The 24,461-nt window shown below is 48.6% G+C and overlaps 1 protein-coding gene across 6 annotated transcripts in view; it reads left to right on the plus strand.

Moving 5' to 3' along the window:
• Nucleotides 1–3,019: 3,019 nt before the first annotated feature.
• Nucleotides 3,020–24,461, plus strand: part of GCNT4 (glucosaminyl (N-acetyl) transferase 4) — a 128,023-nt gene continuing 106,581 nt past the window's right edge. For 2 of the 6 annotated variants that reach the window (XR_006290963.1, XR_006290960.1), the window contains exons 1-2: nt 11,300–12,133; nt 15,880–16,093. The gene's annotated coding sequence lies outside the window, so the exon portion shown is untranslated. Of the gene's footprint in view, nt 3,424–11,274; nt 12,134–15,879; nt 16,094–24,461 lie in introns of those variants that run through there. The other 4 variants (XM_027826922.3, XR_006290961.1, XR_006290962.1 and 1 more) reach the window with 4 other exon arrangements.

The raw sequence follows: 24,461 nt of genomic DNA on the forward strand, positions 1-24,461 counted from the left end.
TGCATCCGGCCCATCAGACCTTTAGATCTGGCCCTCGAGCCCCATTGCCCCGCTCTGGTGCTCCAGCTGGGGAGCGAGGTAGGGGACTGGCCCCACTCCACCCACCTGGCGCTCCCATGTGTTCATGACTTGCGTGATGGGCGTGAGGGCACGCATGTTACTCTGCCTGCACGACGCAACTACGCCTCAGGCGCCATCAGAGCCTGGAACGTGCAAGCCAACTTGCCTGCTACCTGTTGGCTTAGGTGACTTTGATGTTTTAGTAGTGTTAATTTTCCATTGTTGAGGATAAAACAAAGAGTAGTTAGCATGGGAGTGCTCAGTGGCAGTTTTCAAAGTTATGGACTGTTGGGATCTACGTGGAAGGAGATTTCTCAGAGCAGGGGGCTGGTGAATCTCAGTGAGTTCCAATGACTGAACGCTGACCCCCGACAAATCCAGGCTAGAAAAAAAGGGCATGGAAAGGGGGTAAGTTTGGTTTAATTATTGTAATACGTTGTTATGATGGTATATTTATAATAGTAAGTAAAGTTTTATGTTTATTTCCACTAAAACATATCTTTATTATATGAAGTTTATTTGAATATCTCTGAATTGTTAATTTCATGAGCGTTCATGGCCCGCCATACAATTTCCATACCCAGATGTGCCCTTGGGCCAAAAAGTTTGCCCGACCCAGATCCCCAGCAGAAGCACTGGGTGGGGCGGCTCCCTAGCTAGAGCGCTGGAGCAGGGCAAGCCCTTGACCTCACTCCCCACCAGGAGTGCTGGACGGGCGCAATGGGGCAAGTCTCCAACCCTACTCCCCAGCTGGAACGCTGAAGTGGGGCAAACCCCTGACCCTGTTCCCTGGCTGGAGTGCCGGAGTTGGGCAATGGAACTCGAGGGATGGATCAAAAGGTATGACGGGTCAGATGCGGCCCACAGGCCGTCATTTGCCCAACCCTGCTTTAGACCATGGGTAAGGTTGAGATTTTATCACTGTTATTTTTAGTAAAAGTCACAGACAGGGTGCAGGCAATATACAATATACAAAAATTCGTGGAAGCCCACGAACTAATACTTTTACAATAAACGATGGGGGCGGGTTGATGGGGGGATGACTGATGCCCAAGCCCCATGGTGGCTGACAGCTGTGGGGCCCTGCTGCTGAAGCTGAAGCTGAAGGGAAAATGTCACAGAGGTCTCTGAAAGTCACAGAATCTGTGATTTCTGTGACCCCCATGACAAAATCTTATCCTTTGCCAGGGGATACTGACATTATAAGTAGGATTAACACGTGCAGCATCCTACAAAGTTTCCATTAAGTCTAAATGCTAAACATATTCTTATAACACTAATTTCTATTTTAATTATCCTAATCCACAGGTAAGACAGACTGGTGCCCAGCTATGTATTTGTCAGTGTTCTGTGAGACCTTGGGCCTTGGCATGAGCTAGCACCTAGTCTGTCAGCGTCACAAGAAGGAACCATGATTCTTTTTGAGAAGAAATGGGCCTAGTTACATTTTCCAGAAAAAAGAAAATGGACACAGAGAGACGTGAAGAGAAGAGAAAAATGAGAGAATACACTGAAGGGAGCGAAAAACACTAGATATGAAATGGAAAAGTAAAGAAATGAGAAAATAAGCAACAAGGGCTTGATTCTGTGCTGAGTTACATCTCCTGCAAACCCAGTCGCCCCACTGGGTTACACAGGGTACAAATCACTGCAGAGTTTGGCCCTGTAAGTGGTTAGTTGGGTATTTTTACAATTATGTCATAGCGATGAGTTGTTTTTTCCCCCTGATTTTCAAGTCCTAATTTGAGACAGAAGGAAAAACTTAACGATTAAACAATTGGAAGAAATTAAGGGAAGAAAAAATAGAAACAAAAAGGCAGAAGTGATTGATGCCATTTTGCCTTCTTCTTGGAGTGAGGTAGGCTGTCCAGCAGCCAGTCAGCTAGTAATAAACATCCAGGTCCCATATAGTCCAATTTAAATTCCTGTTCCTCATCTACTCATTGTGAAATGGATTTGGGGCCCAAATATCTCAGATTACCTCTCTCTTACCCAGCTTTATTGGCTGAACTATACAGAGGTCGTGCTTAGGTTGGCTACTTGCTCAGAAAACGTCCGTAAGTGTATATTAACAATAGCCCCACTAGCAGTTTCTTATTTTTAAGAGCAAAGTATAAATAATTTCTGCAAGCGTCCCTCAGGTTTATCTGGCAAGTAGTGTTTTTTTATTTCAACAGTGGAGAACTGAGTTATTAAATTTAAAAAAAAATCCAGTGAGACTGTTGGTGGAGGAAGAGGCATGGAGGATACAAAAAGAAAAGAGATCTTTATTTATGCTACCACAGAGTTGTTCAGGGCCTTGGAAACAGGGATGAGAAGTGTCTTCTGTTGCTCATACTTAAATTGTAAGTTACGTGGGGGAGAGGCAGTCTTTCTGTTTTGTATTTGCAAGTGCTTTGCACAATGGGATCCTGGGTCATGACTTGGCATTCTGGTAATACAGATAATAATAATAATAATAATAATAAATTTGATACAGTGAATTTAAGGAAGGCAGTGCAGCAATTGAAAGAGGGGACTGTATGCAAGGGGTTTTAAAGCTGGGGTTTTTTTTGTATTTGTATTTTTTGAATGCTGAATTTTTGGCCTTGGAAAAGTTTCAACAATTATACCAATATGATTATACACGTATAGTTTAACAGGTGTAACCGCCTATGTGGGAGCTCTTATTCTAGTGTACCTTTTCTGGTTTACATCTCAACAATATATTGTGCCAGCGAGTTCCACGTGTTCTTTAGATATTGTATAAAAAGGTTATTTTATTAATTTAAAATGTGTTGCATTTAAGTGTTGTTAGTTATCTCCTGGCTCACACACCAACATTTCCTGAGGACTGATTCATGGACCTTATTTTTTCATTACAGATTAGATTGGGTGAGTAACTCCTTTCCTCTGCAGCCACACCCCTGTTATTTGTATAAGTAAATTCCCTACTCGCTGTTGTGTACAAAAACTGGGCCCCCCAGGCAAGCCTGCAGTCGCATGTTTTCCTCAGAAAAGTTGAAAGACTTGCTCTGCAGAGAGGAAACTGACAGGAAATTAGGCAAGAGAATGTGCCTCCTTTCCCGTGGTTTCAAGTAATGAACAATGAAGTGGAATAAAATATTTAAACAAGCCACTTTTTCCATCACGGAAAATACTGGAATAAAGACAGAATAACTAAGCTCCGGAGCAGCTCTGGCGGGCCGGCCCGCGAGGCTCCGTGCACCCCGCCGGCCAGCGCTGGGGCAGGAGGGGCCCTGGGCGGCCGGAGGATGAGAGTCGGGGCAGCAGCCCCGCAGCTGCGCCGGGGGGAGGAGCCGGCCCGGCTGCGGCAACAATCGCTGCCACTTTGTATCCAGGAGTGAAACTTTCTGCATCCAGGTGAGCGAGCGGTCGGGGCAGCCGGGCTGGGCACAGAGCAGGGGAGCCGAGCTCGGGGGGTAGAGAGGGACAGGGGACCTCGGGGAGCGGGGGAACCGGGCTGCGGGGAGCCGGGCTGGGAAGGGAAAAGGGGGGCAGAGGTAGGCAGGGACGGCTGGGGGGAAGGAGCGGGGGGCCGCGCCGGGCTCAGGACAGCTGCGGGGCAGGCTAGAGATCGGCCTCAGGATCCAGCAGCCGCTGGTCCAACATCTGCAGCAAAGGCGCGGGCAGCGCCCCGCTGGGGGCCGGCCTGGCTTTGTCTGGGGTCCGCCAGGAGGGAAACGAGCAGGGTGGGGTCTGGGAAGGGGGAGGGTGTTTCGGTGACAGCGCTGGGCTGGTGGTAGGCGGGCGTTTGAGGTTATTTTGAGTTACTGCTGGTGGCTGTCCTTTGGGGTCATGTGTCCGATCTCAGGGGATTATCTCAGGTATGTGGAGATGGTTTGGGGGTGATGGGATGAGTTGAGATCGGGGCTGGTAGTTGGGGGTGGGGATGTGTTGCTGTTGGGACTGTTGTAAGGGGAACAGTGATGGAGTCTCACCAGACGATTTATTTATGCTCACTAATAATAATCCTGGTGGATGCTCCATGACTGACTATTTCAAAATCAAGATCGGCTGTGGGAATTATTTTGGGGAACTTCCTGGGCCTGTGTTACGCAGGAGGTGAGGCTCTCTAGATGATCACAATGGTCCCTTCTGGCCTTGGAATCGATGAATAAGAATGTAAGGCTCCAAAAAGAGCTTCACCTGGTGCATGAGTAACATGACAAAGAGGGACATACAAGCCCTGGGGGATTATCCTGAGAATTTTCATACATCCACAGCTGTGGGTTTATAAAGCCCATGAGCGCACAGTAGGTAAATGTAATAATTATATAGGTCACTGGTTAATGTTGGGACCCTCCCTCTCCCATATATTAGTCCTCTGTTTGTTTCAGCCAGACTTTTAGTTGGGATTTTCCTTCACGTTCTGCATGGGAAATTGGCAGAGAGATTAGCTGGAACACAATATCACAATGAATTTGACTCAGAGAGATTAAATGACTTGCCTAAGGAAAGCCAATGAATCAGTGGCACAGACAGCTAAACCTCCTGTTCTTCTTCGACTGCTTCCTCATATCGATTCCAATTAGGTGTGTGCGCGCCGCGTGCACGATCGTCAGAAGATTTTTACCCTAGCAACACCTGGGGGGTCAGCTAAGGTGCCCCCTGGAGTGGCGCCTTCACGGTGTCGAATATATGCCCCAGCCGATCCAGTGCCCCCTCAGTTTCTTCTTACCGCCTGTGATGGTTGTTGGAACTGTGGAGCGTGGCTTAGCTGAACTCCACTTTCCCTAGCTTCTCATTAGCACTCGTTAAAAGTTGTAAATAGTTTATAAATAGTTAATAGTTCTTTAGTAAGTAGTTATAGTTCTTAGTGTAAATAGTAGTTGTGGGGTAAGGGGCTTCTCCCCTTCCCTCCCAGTACCTGGGCTGATGCCTAGGTCTCCGGGTTTCAAACCATGCTTGGCCTGCCTTAAGCTGATGCCTACGGGAGATCCCCACGACTCCTGCTTGAAGTGCCCAGGAGAATTCCATCAAGCTGACGAGTGCCGCATTTGCAAGGCATTCAAGCCTCGGACTAAAAAGGAGCAGGACTTTTGTCTGAAGCAGCTCCTTATGGAAGCGCCACTTAGCCCGATGTCCTCAGCCCCGTGCCAAGACCCGGTGCCAACTTCATTGGTTCGGAGCGCACCTGCGTCACCGGAGCGCTCAGCGCAACATCCAGGCACCGACAAAGACTCCCGGCACTGGACGTCTCCGGCACCCCTACCAGCGCAGCGGTGTCGCTCTCTCTCTCTGGGACTGAAGAGGCAGCACAAGCAACATGCTGCCCCATTGCAGTCGCTGGCACCACCTGGGCCTTCCTCAGAGCCGCATCCAGTGTTGGAGTGACCGGCATAGGCACCAACCCCTGCACCCTGGGCTCTGGCGCCGCAAGCTCCCCGGTGCGCACCGTGTTTGAGCTTAGGCCACTGTCCACGCCGGAGACATTCTCCATGGCACGCGACCTGATTGCGCTCACCGAGCCGGGACCATCGCAGCCTCTGGTGCCACCGGTACGGGCTGTTCCCTCAAAAGGAAAGCCCTCCATGCTACACCCTCCGTCGCAGAGCGAGATAGGATGGCACCGATCCCGGTCATCGTCCCAATCCAGACGCCGGTCTCGTTCATGGCACCACTCGCAGTCCTGGCACTGATCACCATCTCGGTACCAGTCGCATTCGCGGGGTCGCTCCGCCTCACAAAGATCTTCTTCTCAGTACGGTTGGTACCAGTTCAGCTCCCGGCACTGATCACGGCACCGGTCTGAGTGCCGATTTACTTGGAATCAATCCTGGCGCCAATCCACCCATAGATCTTCATTGAGGTCCAGATCTGGCTCCCGGTACCGATACAGCCACCGGTACCGATCAGGATCGCGACACCGATCTCCATCTCCCTGGAGCAGTGCGGTACCACATGCCAAGATGGCACCGCAAACATACTCGGCCCCACCTTGGCCGTCCTGCTCCGCCTCGAGGTCATCTCAAGCAGGAAGTGGCTACCACATTCAGGATCAAGAGGTGGACGGTGCTAGCCAATGGCAGGACGAGGGCCAGAACCCTAGTCAGGGTCCTCTGCAATGGTCCTTTTGGACTCCTTGGGCTTACCATCGGGCCCAGAGTGTCCCCTCGGGGGCTTTTCATCTGCCCACTCAGAGCCCCAGGTACCGGAGGCCACCGTGAGTCGCCCTCCCCCGGGTGGCTCGGAGGCGACTGCCCTGCCCCCAGTTCAGGCCCACGCCCCTAGCGTGGTGGACCTAGGGCAACCGGACCCTCCCCAGCAAGACCTTCCCCAGGACCCGTTAGTCCCGGGGGTATCCTCCTCATCTTCCCCAGATGAGGCGATAGCGGGTACATCCTCCTCTGGCCCCCCACCTATAGACCTCCATGCCCACCAGGAACCTCCAGGTGGAGGAGTTGGTGGAGGTAGAGGATCCAGTAGTGGACATTCTGTCTGCCGACACACCATCCAGAATAGCCTTGCCCTTCATTCGGACTGTTCAGGCTAATGCCACTACAATCTGGCAATCTCTGGCCTCTATTCCTCCTACCGCCAAGGGGGTGGAGAGGAAATATTTTGTCCCCTCCAAAGACTTCGAGTACTTGTATACTCACCCCCAGCCATGCTCTCTCGTTGTACAGTTTGTTAACGAGAGGGAGAGACACGGCCAACAAGCCCCCGCACCTAAATCCAAGGATGCTAGATGCCTGGATTTATTCAGGTGCAACATATACTCTACTAGTGGCTTGTAACTCAGAGTGGCTAACCAGCAGGCCCTCTTGAGCCGATACAATTATAATACCTGGAACTTGATGCAGAAGTTCAAGGAGCTTATCCCTCAAGAGTCCAGGGAGGAGTTCGGGGCTTTAGCAGAGGAGGGCAAGAAAGTAGCCAGAAAGAAACAAGCCTCGTTAGACATGGCAGACTCGACAGCTAGGACTCTAGCCTCAGGAGTAGCTATGCGCCGCATCTCCTGGCTACAGGTCTCCGGTCTCCCACCTGAATTCCAGCAAACCATACAGGACCTACCCTTTGATGGCCAAGGTCTGTTCTCGGAGAAGACAGACTCCAGGCTTCAGAGTCTGAAGGACAACCAGGCCATCATATGTTCACTGGGCATGCATACCCTGGTAACGCAATGTAGGCCCTTCCGACCCCAACCACAGCACACCTACCCCAACCCCTGGCCCAGACAGGACTTCTTTAGAAGAAGCGGCCGAGGTGGTAGGCAGAGACAGTCTGGTCAGCAGACGGGCCAGAGCCAGGGTCCCCCCAAATCATTTGCAGGACCCAAACAACACTTTTGAAGGTGTGCTCAAGGGTGGAGCACCAGTCTCCTTCCAGGATCCTTCCCTGCCTTTCTACAACCGCCTCTCCCATTTCCTCCGTGCGTGGTCCCGTATAACATCAGACTGCTGGATCCTACGCACAGTGGAAAGTGGATACAGCCTTCAATTTGCTCCCCCCCCATCCCCACTCCCCGTCCTTTTTCAGGGACCCTTCTCACGAGCAACTCCTTCTACAGGAGGTGCAAATGCTCCTAGCTATCGGAGCGATAGAGGAGGTTCCAAGGGAACTGAGGGGCAGGGGGTTTTACTCCCGATATTTCCTATTCCCTAAGGCAAAGGGGGGGCTACGGCTCATCCTGGACCTGCGTGGACTCAGCAAATTCATGGTAAAGTTGAAGTTCTGCATGGTTTCCCTGGAGACCATTATTCCTTCCCTGGATCCTGGAAACTGGTACACCGCCCTCGACATGAAGGACGCGTATTTCCACATAGCGATTTACCCGTCACACAGGCGTTTCCTTCCCTTCGGTCTATCCACGGCACCAAGGGTCTTTATGAAGTGTATGGCCGTCGTAGCTGCCTCCCTTCGTCGACATCGTATCCAAGTGTTTCCGTACCTCGATGACTGGCTCATTCAGGGCTGCTCCAGGGACCAGGTGCAATCTCATGTTCAGTTCACTATGAGCGTGTTCACACAGCTAGGCCTGCTGCTCAGTGTAGAAAAGTCCACTTTGGAGCTGACCCAAAGGATAGACTTCATCGGCGCAGTCCTAGATTCAAAACTCGTCTGTGCGTTTCTACCGGAAGCACTCTTTCAGGCCCTAGTGAACATCATTCACGGCCTGCAAGGCTTCCCGACCTTGACAGTACGGACATGCCTAGGTCTCCTGGGACACATGGCGTCTTGTACATTTGTGACCAGACACGCCAGACTACACCTCCGTCCACTTCAGGCCTGGCTCTCAACCATATACCATCCAGGCCGGCACAGCATGGACATGGTAGTCACGGTTCTGCCGGACATCTTAGGCTCTCTGAACTGGTGGCTGAACCTCAAGTAGGTAGTCGAGGGAGTACCATTCTATGCCCCACAGCCCTCCCTCGCCCTAACCATGGACGCATCTTTTCTGGGTTGGGGCGCTCACCTCGGGAACCTTCGCATGCAGGGCCTTTGGTCCACACAAGAGATATCCCTGTACATCAATGTACAGGAGCTGAGAGCAGTGCACCTGGCTTGTCAAGTATTTCACAGGCACCTTCAGGGCCATTGTGTTGCAGTTCTCACAGACAACACAATGGTCATGTTTTATATCAACAAACAAGGGGGAGCACAATCGTCACCCCTCTGTCAGGAAGCCATTCTCCTGTGGGAATTCTGCATAGCCCACTCGATCCATCTGGTGGCGTCTTTTCTCCCAGGAGTCCAGAACACCTTAGCGGACCACCTCAGCAGATCCTTCCAGGCTTACGAGTGGTCAATTTGCCCAGACATCATCCACTCTGTCTTCCAGAAGTGGGAGTTTCCCCACATAGACCTGTTCGCCTCTCGTGAGAATCGGAAGTGCCAGGTGTTCTGCTCTCTCCAAGGATGCTCCCCAGGTTCCCTATCGGACGCCTTCCTAAAACTGTGGAAAAACCACCTGTGTTATGCCTTTCCTCCATTCCTGTTAGTCCACAGGGTCCTGCTCAAGTTGTGCAGGGACAGAGCCCGCTTAATTTTGGTCACCCAGGCGTGGCCCAGGCAGCACTGGTATACCACTCTCCTAGAACTGTCGGTGGTCACTCCAATTCCACTTCCGTTGTGGCCAGACGTGATCACGCAGGAACATGGATGACTCTGCCATCCTGACCTGCGATCCCTCCACCTCACAGTGTGGATGCTGCATGACTAACTCCATCTGAGTTACGTTGCTCCCGCTTGGTGCAACAGGTCCTTCTAGGTAGCAGAAAGCCCTCTACCAGATCCACGTATTTGGCCAAGTGGAAGCGTTTTTCCTGCTGGTGTGCTCTGAGTGATACGGCCCCCCCTGCAGGCGTCAGTACCTACCATCTTGGACTACCTCCTGTCCTTGAAACAGCAGGGCCTGGCAGTTTCATCCATCAGAATACACCTAGCAGCGATTTCAGCCTTCCACCCGGGCGAAAATGGACCCTTGGTCTTCTCCAATCCTATGGTCAGCAGGTTCCTCAAGGGATTGGAACGCCTGTACCCGCAAATTCGGCATCTGGTCCCTAAGTGGGACCTCAACCTGGTCCTATCCAGACTCTTGGGTGCCCCGTTTGAGCTGATGGCCACCTGCTCGCTCCTGTACCTTTCCTGGAAGACAGCCTTCCTCGTAGCTATCACCTCGGTGAGGCATGTGTCCGAGCTTAGAGCTCTCATGTCGGAACCACCATATATGGTGTTCCACAAGGACAAGGTATAGCTGTGACCATACCCAGCCTTCCTTCCTAAGGTGGTCTCTGCCTTCCATGTCTACCAAGACACCTTCCTCCCGGTCTTCTATCCAAAGCTGCACGCCTCTTGACAAGACCAACAACTGCACTTCCTAGACATTCGCAGAGCCCTCGCCTTTTACATCGAGCGAACAAAAACCTTTTAGGAAAACAACTCAGCTGTTCGTTGCTGTGGCAGACCGGATGAAAGGCCTCCCGGTCTCCTCCCAGCGCATCTCGTCCTGGATCACATCATGCATCCGTGCGTGCTATGGTTTGGCTGGTGTCCCAGCTACACACCTTACTGGCCACTTCACCCGAGCCCAAGCTTTGTCCTCCACTTTCCTGGCTCAGGAGATATGTAGAGCAGCAACTTGGTCATCGGTACGTACCTTTGCTACCCACTATGCAATAGTCCAGCAATCAAGAGGTGATGCGGCATTTGGTTCAGCAGTTCTGCACTCCGCGACATCTCACTCTGACCCCACCGCCTAGGTAAGGCTTGGGAGTCATCTAATTGGAATTGATATGAGCAAGCCTTCGTCAGTGAATCTGGCCCGGGAACTTCCCACCCAGAACTGTTGTTCTTCGAGATGTGTTGCTCATATCCATTCCAAACCCGCCCCTCTGTCAGAGTAGCCGGCAAGAAGGAACTGAGGTGGCGGTGGATCAGCTGGGGCATATATTCGGCACTGTGAAGGCGCCACTCCAGGAGCCGCCTCAGCCGACTCACTGGGTGTGGCTAGGGTAAAAATCTTCCTACGATCGTGCACGCGGCGTGCACACACCTAATTGGAATGGATATGAGCAACACATGTCAAAGAACAACAGTTACAAAGGTAAGTAACCGTCCTTTTCCGCACATAAACTGGTTGCTTTCCCCAGTCACACTTCACGTTTTCATAACTTTCAGAGTCCCCCTAGTGCTTATCTGGAGAGGAAACAGCCTGTGTTAGTGGAGGATTGATGCCAATTCACATTATCTCAGTGACTGTCAGCATCATAAACCCTATGCAAAAGTGAATCCCTTTAAAAATAAAGAAGTAGCCCGCTGTAACATTTCTAAGCATATCTACTCCCAAATTTAGGTCACAAACATGAAGAGCAAGGCGTTACTTGAGATGTATATAGATTCACTGCTGCCGGGTTTTGTGCTCAGCAGCTGGGATAGAGAAGTTGAGGCTGTGAAATGAGTAACCTGTTTTCAAAGGCGACAGTTTAGCACTGAACGTCCCCCGCCCCCGTCTTTCACAACTTCCCTGATTGCCAAAGTAAGGGGGGGTGATGGGTGTGGTGAGTTCCCCTTTCTGGCTCCCAGGGCTGAGACCAAAACATGACCAACATCGAGGCACAAGTACCCCCAGACGATGCGCAAAGCGTTCGCTGGTTGCAAAAGCGACCCCGCCGCCAGGGAGCCAAGCCCCAGCGGCGCGGCTCGGGGCAGGGGGGGATTCCCGGGGCGGGGCGCCGCCACTCCGGGCACAGCTGGATTGCGGGCCGCTCCAGCTGTTACTGCCACATCCCAGCGCTTCTGCCTCTCGCTCCCGCCGGCCGGCAGGTTGAGGGAGGCGGAGGCGTCCCTCCTTTCCCGTCACGCCCTGGGGTGCTCGGTCAGCCCCGCAGCCAGGCAGGGAGCAGCCCGGGGCGCCTCCCCCCAGCCCCGCTGTCTTCCGCCTGCTGCTAACATCTGCTGCAGCCCGCGCGCTGCCTCGCAGCTGCTGCGGCCGCAGCCTGGGCTACCCCGCTCTGCGGCGCCTTCGTCCGTGAATCTGGCCCGGGAACTTCCCACCCCGGCTCAGAGCCGCTCCCCTGCCGGGAAGGCTGGTCCCGCGCGGGAGGCGGGGTCACCGCCCCTCGGCTGCTCCGGCTCCGCTGTAACTTTGCTGGCCGGGGTTCCCCTCGGGAAGGGGGAGCCCGGCCTGCCCCCAGGCGTGGGGAGCAGCGCGGGGCTGCGAAGCGAACCGGCTTTCGCCCGCCAGCTACACACACAGTTTGCCGGGCGGGGCTCACTCGGCGCCCCAAACTTTCGCACAGGCCCCGCCCTGCGGCTCGGAGCTGGCGGGCAGAGGCGGGGCGGGCTCGTGACGGATCGTGTCCAAAGCTGCCGAGCCCAGAGGCAACAGCGGCGACTTCTGCCTCCCTCCCCCCGGGCCCCGGCTGGCGGCGGGGGAGGACAGAGCGAGCGAGCTGAGGGGAGGCGCGCAGGGGCTCGCTCAGGGGTATTCGCCGCTGCGAGCGCTCGCTGCCTCCCGGGACTCCAGCTGGCCCGGCCCGGCGCGGGACGAGCAAAGGTCGCCGGAGGGACCCGCGGGGAGGCCCGGAGCCACTGAGTTGCTGCGCTCAGCCAAATGGCTGCAAAGGTAAAGTGGGACTGGTTTGTCCGTGTTCAAGCTCGGGGCTCCCGGGCTAGGCACAGGCACTTTGGAGTCCTCTTTGTGCTCCGAGAAGCCTCGGGGAGCATTCAGGGGCCGGTGTCACTCCGGCTAGGTCCCGGGGAGTAAGGAAGCTCTAATAAAGTGAACAACAGGCACCAATCACATGCCTTTCTGGGGAAACAGCTGGCACAGAATTATCATCCAGGTCAGGTGAAATAATAATTCGTTGGGAGCTGCTGCCACTGCTTATTGATACCAACTGTGGGGGCCGGTGCCCTGTTGGTCTGGGTTAGAAAGCAGTGGTTCCCAACCAGGGGTATACACGGGGGACATCAACTCATTTAGATATCTGCCTAGTTTTACAACAGGCTACATAAAAAGCACTAGCGAAGTCAGTACAAACTAACATTTCATACAATGACTTGTTTATACTGCTCTACATACTATACGCTGAAATGTAAGTACAATATTTATATGTCAATTGATTTATAATTATATGGTAATATGAGAAAGGAAGCAATTTTTTCAGTAACAGCATCCTGTGACACTTGTATTTTTATGTCTGATTTTGCAAACAAGTAGTTTTCAAGAGAGGTGAAACTGGGGGTATGCAAGAGAAATCAGACTCCTGAAAGGGGTACAGTAGTCTGGAAAGGCTGAGAACCATTCTTTAGACTGTAAGTTCTTTCAGGCAAGGAATGTTTTACTCTGTCTACATTTTTTGGCACAATATTTACAGTTTGTGGCCAAATGTTGCAAAAACGGTTGCATAACTTAGGCTCCACCGTCTGTATTTGTGCTGAATGCTCCTTGAAAACTTACTAATAAATGTAATTAATAATGAATATTCTGTGCCAGGTGTTGCACCAGAATGGCATGATACTTTTGTTTGTTTGTTTTTTACTAGCCATACATTTGTAATTGTAACTTGCCATCTGGAGAAGTATGTACGTATTTACAGGATAGCTTGTAGGAATTGTATTGCATGTTTACATTTGCTGCTTGTGCTTCAACTCTGTGCACCACATCTGTCACTCCATTGAAATAAATGAAACAAGGAATAGACAGGGTAAATGTGTGTGGGGAGGGGGGGGGAAGAAGGTGCACGTGGGCCTGATTCTGCTCTCACCTGCATCAGCTTCACACCAGTGCAATGCCACTGACTACTTCTATCTCATGTAGGTGCAAGCGGGAGGAGGATCAGAGCTTTCAAAATTTTAGATCTTCTTTTCTGTAGTTAGTGAAAGATATCAAGGGTTTTCCTCCAAGATGGAGATTCCATGTTCTTGTCAGTGGTGTATTGCTTGAGATTTCTGACAGGAATACTGGATGTTTTTAAAATCAATTTGAGGAGAACTGTTAGGCTTGTAAAAATGAAGGACTGGGTTTACTGGCTGTGGTCAGGCATTCAGATTACTCCAAACTCATTCTGCTAATGCACTTCCAGTCTGACCTGCAGCACTCATGCCTTATGGTTCTAGTTTTAGGCCTTTTTATGAGCAGCAACTGTTAATTATGCCAACTTCTTAGTAAATTTTGGTTCCCCATTACAGTACCACTTAGAAGTTGGCTGAGCCATTCAAATTTGTTTTTTATCATTTGATGTTAGGTCTCCACAGATGAAAGGTTAGTGCATTAATCTATAGTAGCACTTAGCTTCCTAGTACATTTATTCTTGTTAAACTCAAGACCAGTTTTTTCTAGTAGAGGTAAAAAGTTAAAAAATGTTAAGTGCTAGTCTAGCCAGGAGAACATTTCCCCCTAGAGAAGAGGAGTTAGCAGTAAAGAGAGTTAGTGAACTCTCCTTTTTCCATGCTGCAAACCTGATCACCCTATCCCACAGAAAAATACATGGATTAGGTCACTGGGAGCAAAATTAGCCATGAAGTTCCACATAATAGGCCAGATCTTTGGCTGATGTATATCACTGTTTCATTTAATTTCATACAGCAACACTGATTTACACCAGTTGAGGATCTGGTCCACAGAGGTTTCCCTAAATTATTCCAGGGGTTGGGGTTTGCCCTCCTGTGCAATAAACAGAGAGTTCCACACATACATCCTGAGGTCTGCGAGGCTGGGTACATCTGTGCATAGGCATTGAGCCTTCAGCCTGGCTCTGTGGCCCCATGATCCCTTTAGGATTCTAGGTAGCTCAGCTTTATTGGAGCCATGCTACGGGAGCTTCCTCCATCAGCAGCTACTGATAGCCCCTTCCCCCTGCCCATGAATAGTGATTTCAAGATATAGAGAGGGACAATGAAAAAGTTATTTGAAGCTTCAAGCTACATTGACTGTTTTGCAGATTCCCATGAGTTTTGGAGAAGGCAATACATGCCTAGCCCCTCTCCACTTGAGGATCTCTGACTTTGTAGAGAGGAGGAGTGGGAAGAAAGAATGGCAACATAGGTCTCAGAACAGAGGTGTTGGAACTAGGGCAGCTGGCGGTGTGGTAGCACCACCTACCTTTAAGTGGCTTCCATCATGTATAGGGTCTACAGTTTTGTTCAGTGACTTTCAGCACCCCAACAATAAAAATTGTTCCAATGCCGCTGTCTCAGAGGATGATTAGGCCCCTTGTAATTGTAAATCAAGAGTGAAAACACTGAGATGAGAATTATTATTGCAGATTATTTTTAAGAGAAAATGGGCCAACATTTTCAAAAGCACCTGAGTGATTTAGAAGTTTAAGTCCAATTGAAAGGCAATGGGACTTACGCTTCTAAGTTACGTAAGTGCTTTAGAAAATTTGACCCATGATGTTCTGGGCACTGTGTAAGACAAAACAATAAGACCATTCCTGCTGCAAGGAGTTTACCAGCCAAAAACAGATGCATAAAAGAAGATGCACTTGGAGACCCAGTTAACTTAGTGTAGGTATGTAATGATATCTCCCCTCTTATTTAGTGCTGGGGTAGAGTGTAGATATTGTGTGTGTATGTCATATGGTTTTGCAGAAATTACGATGTTGCCTTTCTGATCACAATAGTACCTCTGAGGTTGAAATATCATTTCTTTCTAAACACATGAATCAAAATTTCAAAAACTGAACATCTGAGCAAAATTTCTCACTGCTTGTACCTGCAACTGATCTGAAGAAATAAAGCCTGTTTCTCTTCCCACTTATACAGGAACTGCGTACTAGTGGAACTCCACTGACTTTGAGGGAGTTACTTCTGTTTTATACCAGGGTTTCTGAAAGTTGAATTAGGCCCAATGTCTTTCAAAGTAGCTGGTGTCTAATAAAAGAAATGTCTTTACCTGCAGTTCTCCAAAACCGTATTTTTCAAGTTTGCCAGATTCAGGTACCGTCAGGAGCAGATATTATGTTCCATTGTATAACATAACAAGAAAATGAGTGACAGCATAAGGTGTTATGCCTCAGTGTATTAAGCGGTACATTTGAACAACGGGCTGAGATCAAATTTTTCAGATGCCAAATGTTCTTTTACATAGTTCTCCTGCTATCAGGAGAAATTCTGAGCAAGTGTCAAACTCAGGTCATTGTGGGTATTTAGAAGATGTCAATAGTTAAAGACAGCAGTAATTTCACACAGTTCATGCTAAGAATGGGTAGTAGAGGATTTGGTACAGTGAAATCACGAAACCAAGCTGTTTAAATTATGAACTAAATATAAGCAGCTAAAGAGATGTGCTTATTACATAACACTTCCACGGTTACTGTACTTTTTAATTAATGTTTTAATTTATATATTTTTTTCTCTTTGCAGGCAGGAATGTTCCCCCTGGTCCTCACATATACATGTCTGAATACTTGATTAAAACATAGTTAAAGAGGATACTAAAGCTTGGAACACTGTTTGTGGGTTGTAGGAGGATGGAGGAAAACAACTACTCTTGTGTATCCAGTCAGTCATGGTGTCCCTCGAGCAAAGCTTTCTAGAACACTTTCCCAAGGAAAGGAGATAAAGTAAAGTTCAAAAGGTAGGTTTAGACTAAATGTTGATTTGAGCAATGTTGTTGACTCAGCAGGTATAAGTTGGAGTGGTGAGGATTCCTGTGTGGAATAATAGCCTTGAAGTATCTGATCCACAGCAAAGGTTCAAACCAAAGAGTCCGTAAGGAACTCAGTAGTAATGTGAGCTGCCTCGTGCTCATAGAACTTGTGGGTAACTAGTCGAGGGTGTTTCCCCTTCCATTGCAGCTTAACAGGGAAGCATCAGCCTCTCTCCTTCTAATGCCCTCTGCAAACCCTCCCCAGTTCTGTCCATGTTAACCTAAATTTCATGTCCCATGGAAAGCATATCAGGGGCTTTCACATCAGGTTATGTTTAATTAGGAATACAAATATGGATTTAGATGCTTAACTTTTAGGCAACTAAGTTTGAAAATTTTGCCATTAACTATATCTTTACTTATCCCTAGACCTTATGCTTATTTCCCCCCTCCTGCTGGGTTCTGCATCTCTGGGCCTCAGCTGGCATGACACAGTAATTTGGGACATATGAGGGGAAGAAATTTGCCTACTGAATCTTGGGCATTGTACCTGAGGGGTCCCAATCAAATAACATAACAAAGGGCCGGACCTAAACTTTGCTTGAGGGGAAGAAAGGTCTGGTGGTTAGAGCAGAATCTTAGGACTCAGGAGACCTATGTTCATTTTCCTGCTCTGCCACAGACTTACTGTGTGACCTTGGGCAAGTCACTTAGTTTCTCAGTTGCCATCAGTAAAATAGTGATAATAGTTCTTCCCTCCCTCCCTCACAAGGTGTAGTGAGGATAAATATATTAAAAAGCTTCAGGCGATCACATACTATGGTGATTTGGGCCATATAAATACCTAAGACAGGTGGAAAAGAACATACAGGAAGTTTAAAGAACATATAGACACCTAGGACAGATGGGTAAAATAGTTAACGTTGGGTGCATCTGGTACTGTAGCGAATGAGAAATAAGTCTGTGCACCCACCCGCCTTGTGGGGTCTCAGTGCCCGGGCTCCAGCCTGAACCAAAAAGTCTACACTGCGATTTTTAGTTCCAGGAGCCTGAGGCAGCCAACCTGCGTTCTGAGACTTGGTGCTGTGGAGTTTATATTGAAGTGTGGATGTATCCTCTGATGTGAGCAAATACAATAGATGTATAAATACAAATAGATAATTATATAAATACAATGTACCCTCTGATGTGAACAAATACTAGGGCTTAGGAATAGAAGTGAAACTCTTAAGGTAGGATTTTACCCACCAGAAATATGAATACAGTCAGCAAGTGAATCTGTGTGGATCACTACTGAGTCTTCCTTAGCAGGGTTAACAAGACAGCATGGTGGGACTACATAATTGGCAGACCCATCTGGCAGCTCCTGACTTGGGTCACTGAAGCAATTATATTCTGTGCATGCTGCATAGAAACAGAAACAATGTGAGGAGGAAATCAGATAAAGTATCTAGTAATGGCAGAATTCCTTATGATCACAAATAATCCCTTGCAAAGATGCCACCAGTAAAATAGCACCATTTGAACAAAGATAAGAAATGTGTCAACAGTTCATGGGAAAGGTTGGACAAGACTCTGGGTAGAAGCAGTTATGTCGGATCTTGCCATTGACATGTTTGTTCTTCTGGACAGATTAGATCCAGAACTCTGGTTCAGGTGACCTTCAGGTCTGAGCATAACCAGTGGCCCTCATCAGAACTGTCCCCCCTTGGATTTCAATAAATGTTCTTCATGGTTATCCCCTCCCTGTGGGGGCAGGACTGAATTATCTTAATATGTAACCCAAAAGATGAAGAAATTTGGATTTTTTTAAAAAAATGTAGTTTAAACAGTGTAGCTATTACTTTAAATATATCCTTGGACACTGGTTAATTCCCAAGTGTATGGTATGTCACTTGGCTGTTTTTCTAGAATCTAGAGTTTTGCATGGCCACGTGGGAGTCCAATGCCAGGGAGGAGTGATGCCTTCTGGAAAGGCTGGGTGAGGAGTCTGGGGGTGGAAAAAGTTGTTGAGAACACCTGAGAACCACCTCCTCCTCTTCCCCTGGCCTGCAGTCCTGATGTGACCCACTTCCCCACATTGCTAGTTCAGGAAGCAGCTAGACACAGCTGCTTGTGTGGGAAGCAGGCAAGAAGCAGTACTGAGCACAGAATGGCCTAATGCAGGAAAGAGTTACCCAGAAGAGGTAGGAGTCAGTCCTCTGTTCTTGTGTACAGTCAATGTATCTACAAGCTGGTGGTGCATGAAAAGGTCATTGGCATCTCTGAGTTTCACAAGGAGCCTGGGATTTGCTGTTACTTTGTGTACACACAGTTTATGGTAACAATTGTAATAATAGTCAGGAGCTGCAGTAAAACATTTAAAATCTCCCAACAACCCAAATGCTCCCTGCGTAAATCGTTAGAGTCTTAGTCAAATGAAATCATGCCTAAGTCCGGGTCTTCAGATATAGCCACACCACAAGCCCATAGACTATGTTTACTATCCTCTTCTGATTATTTAAGTCCATAAACGTGTTTAGTTCATTTGAAGCCCAATTTAAGCCTTTCTTGCCCTGAAACCCAGTTGAAATAGCAATGCTGTCACTGAGCTGGTCAAGACAATCTGCTGCCCAAGGCAAAACTTCAGTGTGCTGCCCCTCCCAGAACAGACTTTTGGGGTGGGAGGATATGTTGAGCCATCTGTTGGTTCAGTGGTGCCTAGTTGGCCTCTAGCTAGAGTGACCGGTGAATTGGTGCAAAGCCCTTCTGTTCTTGTTTAATTCTGAAATGCACCTGCAATCTTGGCCCTGAAATTCCAGGTTCTGTTGCTGGCCTTAGCAATTTCAGGACAATGAGACTCATTCAGAACTTGTGTGCCAGTTTTATACCACTTTATCTCTACTGACTTCCCAGCAGTTACTCTTCAGTTACACTGATGTGAGGTCAGAAACCGATCTAGTGCTCCTAATTGCCAGAGCACTGCCGGTCACAAGTAGCTCGAAGAACTTAGATACCAGTGTGATAGGCCCTATGCATTGATTAAATAGCTAGAGTACAAAGAATGCATGAAATAGGAAGGAAACAAGGTGATAATATTTTTCCTAAGTAGCCTATAAACAGAAACCAAACTTAAAATCTCTCCAGAGAGATTAACTCTATCCACAATGGGTACACCCATTATCTTCTAGTTGCCATGAAATGTTCCTAAATATCATGTAATAACTCCATGCAGTACAGTGGAATTCCCATGTAACATAGCAGGATCTCGTAGTATAGTGTATGCTAGCTTATAAAGTTTCTCATGCACTGTAGTCAATAATGTTATCTTCTGTTCACAAACTATGGGCCAAATTCTTTTCATATATAAGGTTCCCTTAACTTAATTAAAAGCTGGATGCTTGCTGCAGAACATAGTTATTCCACCTGGATTTTGTCTGGGATACCAGGATTAACATACATATTCTTTAAAATGTCAAGTAGGACTTTTACTGGCCACCAGTTGCCAACACATAAGATTTATGGTTCCTCTGAATTAACTGCATCTTATGTCAGCGGAACCACCGGCCCCTCCCAGCTGAACCCCTTCCACTGATACCCATGTTCTAATTTTAGTTTGATTTTCCAAATAATCAGCTGCGAACTCTAGAGATTTGCTGTCAGGCAAAACAATTGTAATTGACCTCTGTGGTCTGCAAGTGGGCACTCAGAGTTGATAACATTTAGTTATATACCCTGGACTCAATTCTGCTGTCAGTTATACCGGTGAAGCCCAGCTGCATGGGGGCAGAATTTGCCCTCACCCCCATGCTTGTGAGTGGATTCATTTTTTGTTAAATGTGTACTTGGAAGGCTCTTGAGCAGCGTTCATGGCTTTATGAATGGGAAACTCTGAATATCCTTTCAATCAGCAGCGTCCAACACTTGTAGCATGACAGTGGAACTTATTGCTTCAAAGAAGTCAAGAGACCACAATCCACGCTTAAGGGGGACCGATTCTCTGCCTTGTTCCACTCCCTTTGTGCCTCTCAGGCTGAGGAACAGCAGGGGAAGGACACTAGCTGTTCAGAGTGCTCCCGCCTCCCATGAGGATCCATTCCTGACTGTAGTCAAAGCAGTGGGAGACACTGGGAGAAATGAAGCCCCCGAACACATTCAAATACTTCCATTTAGAAATCACAGGGCATGGCTCTGGGAACACACACTGAACTCCTAATCAAATACACATTTTCTTCTTAATCCAATAGTCTCTGAGTGCCATGATTTAGAGCCTGGAGGGCCAGAGGTTTGACATCCCTGCTTTGGCTACAACAGATTTCATCTCGGACAAGCTGCAGATATGCATGTGTCAAACAAAAACCTCTTCAGATGAACTGCCCTGGATTTGAACATTCTACAGACATTGGTACCATAAAATGTCAGTGTGTCTGGAGAGGTCTTTTTAACTCCAAACAGAGCAACCAAGACTGTTTGGTGTTATCAGAGCTGTCTGCTCTCGGTGGGCAGGTGGGTGGAGAATCCCACTAGGTTTGTCAAGGAGGCCAGGTTGAGCCCCCTACAGAAAGTGCAGGGGAGCTATTCCCCTTGAGCCAGTGGATCATCTAATATCCATATAGATCTTGGGGGAGAGCCACACAGAAGTCCTGTGCTTCCACTCCAGATCCAGAGCCCCTGTCCTCCTCCTGGGTTGCTGACATAGGAAACTCCCCCCACCCATTGCTACTTTGAGAACTTCTTTGGAAGTGTATGTGTGTTGTGAGGAGGAGGCTGTTTTGATTTCCCAGCATAGAAGGCGATGGAGGCTGTTTTAGCTGGATTTGTTGTTGCTGGGTTGAGGGAATGATGTGTTCCCTTGGCCCTCCCTTTCTAGATTCCTCCCCACAAGCAGCACTCTGGATCCATGGAGGGTCCTTCCAGAGGGTCCAAAGTGGGAGGTGGTAAGGATCAGAGCAAGGCTTCAGTGAAAGTTGTTGACTCCTGCTCTGCGCAGGATGGGAGAGATCAGCATGCAGAGTCTCCTCTCTGTGCTTTGATCTTTGAAGATCCTGTTCCTGATTGTGACAGAATCTGACTGGCCACCCACAAAGGGATATTTGGAGAAGCATGCGGGGTAGGCTGTGCTAGGCACATGGTACTGTATTTAAAGAGCTGTGACTCGGTTGAGTCACTGCAGTGATTATCATACTTTAACTTTATTTAGCATATTTCTTCAGAAGAATCTCAAGAGCAGATTTCTATTTACACTGTGCGGTGCCTTGTCTGGGGTTTCTCAAGTCAGTGGGTTGGTCTATAGACCAGTATGCTAGATGGGGCTCTGTATCTCTTAGTAGGATTTCAACGCCTTCTGCATTGTTGTATTAACTCTTAGCTTAGTAATATAATCATTTTTTGTCCTGCCTCCATGGCTCTGTCTACACTGGTTTATTTGTCCCTATGTAATTACATGAGTGCAAACTCACAGTATAGATACACTGCACTGCTATAAGTCAGGGGGGGTCACTCTGTGTGACTTACCGAGGTGAATTACTGGGATAAGATGTACAGGTGTAAGCCCTGTTTTGCACTGGTGTGCTATGGTGTGCAAATAACTGGGGTTTGCCCAGGTCTAACTACATCAGTGTAGCTACATTAGTGCCAACTTCTGTAGTCTGCCCAAGTTGGTGACTGCCGAGGAACAATCACTGCTAAGGAAGGACATGATCCTGTTCTTGGACTGGATTTACAGCAGTGAAATTCCACTGACTTCATTGGAACAGTTCCTGATTTACTCTAGCATGAGATGTGTCTGGCTAGTATCTTACAGACAAAAAAAGGCGGGTGGCTGGGGGGTGGGCTAGATTGTGGGTTTAAGGCTTGTCCTTCCTTGTGGGGGTTATGATGCAGCTGCACTGCAGGGGGAGCCCCTGGGGAACTGCATAATTCCTCCACAGTCTCCTCGTGGTGGAGCGGCAGCCCGCCTCCAATTTGAAGGGCATAGTGTATATTCAGCTCAACACTGATGTCTGTGCTGAGAGGAGCAGGCCCCACCTCCACTCCACCCACTTGGGTTAGCCTGGAGCATCTCTACATTCAGGGAGTGCAAGGACATTGTAGTTGACCCCTGTTGCAACAACACAAGGAAGAGAGAGGCTCCTCCACTCTCTCTCTCTCTTTTCCCTTACTCACTTACACAAGGCCATCACAAACTGCCCCAGATTATTTGTGGTTTTCGAACTTATAAAGCTGCTCAAATCTGTGTCTTGCAAAAAAACCACAGGAACAGAGGAGGATGCAGCTGTGAATCCATCTAGACTGGCCTATCAGTGGCCAAAACCACATGCAGACAATAGCATAATAGGTCATGTGAAATAAGATGCCTGTTAGCGGTTTCTGCTCTGAAAACCTGGCAGTTAGCAGTCAGCACATGCCTTGAAACACAATAGTTCATATGCCCTATCCCTACTTGTGTCCTGTCTCACGTAACTGTGGATGTTCACATTAGTCAGATAAATGCCTACTCTTACAAAGCTACTGAGCTCTTGGTCTCTATGATACAACATATAACGAGCCTGCCACAAGGTTAGAAAGTGTTTCCTAAATCAGTTTTAAATGTGTTGCTTAGCAGTTTTATGGTGTTCTTGCATTATGTGGAAAGGTAAATAAAAGCACGCGATTTACCTTCTGTCATTACTATCTACACTGCTAGCAAGTCCCCGCTCTAACTTAGACAGGCTGGATAGTCAGTGCAGAGGAGTGAGGGCTACAAGATGTAATAAGCCTTCACTTAGTCCTGAGGGACTATCCTTAGGCAGGTAGATGAATCACTACAGCTACCAGGTGGCATAACCTTGGCGGAACCCGATCTTGGCCATCAAAAGAAGGTGGTGACTCCCACCTCCTTTCCTGCCATAACAATCCTACATAAGGGAAAAAAAATATTGACCTTGCATGCAACACATAAGGAAAATGGAACTTAATAAGAGGAATGGTATAAGCACCTGAGATACGTTATTAGGCACAGCCAGAGATTGGATTAGATAATGAGAGGCCAAGGAGAAGGGTAAACCTGGGCATTTCTGTTCTATTCTGTATAGGTTCTTGTACCACTCTCATCATCATAGTATCTGAGCGCTCTCCAGTAGCGCATTAAGCATCATGACTAAGACTACGATTTTGTCACAGAGGTCTTGGAAGTCATGGAATCCATGACTTCCAAAGACCTCCGTGACTTCAGCCCCAGCAGCTGATTATCATGCAGCTGCACTGCAGGGGGAGCCCCTGGGGAACTGCATAATTCCTCCACAGTCTCGTCCCACCACCTCCCGCAGTGGCAGGGAGCTGTGAGGTATCCCCACCATCTGAGGCAGCAGGGCCCCCAACCTCCGAGCCACCATGAACAGCAGGGGTACCCCGCAGCTCCTCGCCACTGCAAACAGCAGAGGGGGTATCCCACAGCTCCCCACCACCGCGGACGGCTGAGGGACCCCTGCAGCTCCCTGCTGCCGCTGGGGACAGGGGGACCCTGCAGCTCTGAGCTGTGGGTGGAGGGGAGACCTGGAGCTCCGAGCCCCCATAGGTGGTGAGGGTCCCTGGAGCTCCCAGCTACCCCACAGCTGCTCAGCCCCTTCCCATTTTATCATGGATATTTTTAGTAAAAGTCAGGGACACGTCACAGGCTTTTGTGAATTTTTCTTTATTGCCTGTGACCTGTCCGTGAGTTTTACTAAAAATATCCATGCCAAAACCTTAGCCTTAGTCAAGACTGACATCTCTCTCTCTCTCATCCTTTCCTCAGAGGGAGAATGATGTGCGCAGTGGAGTGTTATGTTTTGGTAGGGTTTGGGGTTTTTTAAACATACATGCTTTGTGTTTGTTAGGGCATGCTGGTTGAAAAAATATCTTGTGTACTTGGAATTGACGAACTTGCCCCTGGGAGAGCATGGTCTCCTGCACAGATGAGGTGGACAGCTCCTTTCTGCCAGAGGGGCGGCATTGTCAACCACAGTCTTCCTCTGAGGGCTGTAGGCAATCTTTTAGATATGCTGAGCACAGGCCACTCAGCATCTTGAAGATAAGAACAGAGACCTTGAACTTGACTTCATGTTCTATGGAAAGCCAGTGTAGGGAGCAAAGATAGGTCTGATGTGCTTGCGGTAACCATGTTGCTAAGGAGAAGTGCTGCAATGTTCTTTGCTAGCTGGAGTTTCTTAAGAGCTAATGGCTTCATGCTCTGGTTTATCCCATTGCTATAACCCAGATGGGAAGTGATGAAGGTGTGTCTAACTGAGGCCAGCTCATCATCCACCAGGATGGGACACGGTCTCCTAGCCAACAGGAGATGGTAGAAAGCATTTCTCCCAGATGCTGCTATGTGAGAGCTTAATGTCAGCTAAGAATC

Source organism: Chelonia mydas, chromosome 5, assembly GCF_015237465.2.
Source record: "Chelonia mydas isolate rCheMyd1 chromosome 5, rCheMyd1.pri.v2, whole genome shotgun sequence".
Classification (NCBI taxonomy): Eukaryota; Metazoa; Chordata; order Testudines; family Cheloniidae; genus Chelonia; species Chelonia mydas.